Raw genomic sequence first — 2,732 nt, forward strand, 5'->3', positions numbered from 1 at the left:
AGAAAGACGAAGCATACTTAAAGAACACAAACGGTGTTTTCGTTGTTGTTCCCCCATGCACACAATAAAAGACTGTGACATGAAAGTCAATTGTGAGGAGTGCCAAAGTGAAAAACATTGCTCTGCCATGCATCCTGATATGGTTCAGCAACCCCAGGCAGAAAACAAATCAGAACCAGAGCCTCAGCCCCAAGACAACACGCTACCCGAGGTAACGTCACGGTGCACTAAGATCTGTGGTGAAGGCTGTCCCCCACGTTCTTGCTCTAAGGTATGTCTAGTTCGAGTCTTCCCTAAAGGCCAACCAGAACGCGTCGTCAAAATGTATGCAATCCTTGACGATCAGAGCAATTGCTCACTGGCCCGTCCTGAATTCTTTGAGCTATTTGGAATCAAGGGAAGCCATCTGACGTACCATATGAGAACGTGCGCCGGTCTAACTCAAATGCTCGGTAGGAAAGCAGTGGGGTTCCAAATTGAACCAGTAGGTGAAGGCCCAAGTCTAGACCTCCCTCCTCTCATTGAATGTGATGAGATAGTGTTTAATAGAGATGAAATACCAACGCCTGAAGTAGCTCTTGCCCACCCTCACTTGAAACATCTGGCTCCTCTCATACCTGAGTATGATCCTGACGCCCAGATAGCGGTTTTACTGGGCAGAGACATCATACAAGTCCACAAGGCAAGAAAGCAAATAAACGGACCCCCCAGCGCTCCCTTCGCACAGCGTCTGGACCTGGGTTGGGTAATTGTAGGGGAAGTATGCCTCAACGCTCATAAGCCAACTGTCAATATCTACAAAACGCACATACTCTCCAACGGACGTCCATCTCTCTTCACTCCTTGTCCTAACAGCATCAACGTCAAAGAAAAACCATGCTACGGCGGGGAGCACAAGAATAGCGTCTTGAAGCATAGCTCGAAACCTGATGTAGCAGAAGAAAAGCTCGGAGAGAAAGTTTTTGAGCGCACAGATGATGATAACCAGCGTGCCCTGTCTTTCGAGGATGAGACCTTTCTAAGGATAATGGAAAAGGAAGTTCACCAGGATGAAAGTAATAACTGGATCGCTCCTTTACCGTTCAAGTCCCTGCGCTTGCCACTCCCAAATAACCGAGACCAAGCACTGTCTAGACTCAATTCATTGAGACGCAACTTGATCAATAAACCTCAAGTGAAAGAACAGTTCTCAGAGTTTATGGACAAGCTGTTTGAGAACAATCACGCAGAGATCGCTCCACCCATTGTCGACAATACTGAGTGCTGGTACCTGCCCATTTTCGGAGTATATCATCCCCAGAAGCCAGGTCAGATACGAGTAGTTTTTGATTCCAGTGCAGGGCAATGTGGTGTGTCACTCAACTCAGTACTGTTAACGGGCCCAGATCTCAATAATACCCTCCTCGGTGTGCTGATCCGGTTTAGGAAAGAGCTAATTGCAGCTACTGCTGACATCCAGCAAATGTTTTACGGATTCCTAGTCAGACCAGACCACAGAGATTATCTGAGGTTCCTGTGGCATAAGGACAACGACAGGTCAAAAGAGGTGCAGGAGTACCGCATGCGGGTGCATGTTTTTGGCAACAGTCCGTCACCAGCGGTAGCCATCTATTGCCTACGAAGAGCCATCCGGAAAGGCGAGACAAAGTTTGGAGCAGACACAACGCACTTTGTCGAGAGACATTTTTATGTGGACGACGGGTTGATTTCGCTTCCCACTGAGTCTGCAGCCATCGATCTGCTCAAACGCACATGTGCATCCTTAGCTGAGTCCAATCTTAAGCTCCACAAAATCGCCTCAAACAGTGTCTCAGTCATGCAAGCCTTCAATCCAGAAGATCTGGCCTCTGGCATCAAAGAATTGAGTCTCGGTGATGATGCTTTACCGGATCAGAGAAGTCTAGGGATGTGCTGGGACATAAACACTGACTCATTTACATTCAAGGTAGCTGTTAATGACAAACCCTACACCCGCCGCGGGGTCCTCTCGGTGATTAACAGTATCTTTGACCCCTTGGGACTAGCATCTCCAGTGACAATCAAAGGCAGACTTTTGTTACGCAAAATGTCAATTGGAGTTCAAGACTGGGATGCTCCTCTCCCTCAAGACAAAATGGACACATGGGAGATATGGAAAATGTCCCTCCAAGATCTGAGCAGCCTCAGAGTGCCGCGCTGCTACGTACCAGCCGCCCTTTCCAAGTCCACCTACACTGAATTGTGTGTTTTTTGTGACGCATCAAGTTGGGCTATAGCAGCAGTGGCATACTTGAAAACAGTCAATGCAGAGGGTCGATGCGAAGTTGGCTTTGTGCTCGGAAAGGCAAAACTTTCACCACAGCCAGAACCTACAATACCTCGCCTTGAACTCTGTGGGGCAGTTCTAGGAGTGGAGATGGCGGAGCTCATTCTGGAAGAACTTGATCACAAACCAAACGCTGTCAAGTTCTACTGCGACAGCAGAGTGGTTCTTGGGTATGTTTGCAATGATTCGAAACGCTTTTATGTCTACGTACATAATCGAGTTCACCGAATACGCCAGTCTACATCCCCTGAACAGTGGCATTATGTCACATCAGAGCAAAACCCAGCCGATCTAGCTACCCGGTCAGTACCTGCATCCCAGCTCATGGACACCATGTGGTTTAAGGGACCAGACTTCCTTTACAAACTACCTGAACCGGACACGCATGAATCATTCAAGTTGATCGAACCTGAAACGGACGCTGAAA

This window comes from Archocentrus centrarchus, chromosome 20 (assembly GCF_007364275.1).
Source record: "Archocentrus centrarchus isolate MPI-CPG fArcCen1 chromosome 20, fArcCen1, whole genome shotgun sequence".
Taxonomy (NCBI): Eukaryota; Metazoa; Chordata; class Actinopteri; order Cichliformes; family Cichlidae; genus Archocentrus; species Archocentrus centrarchus.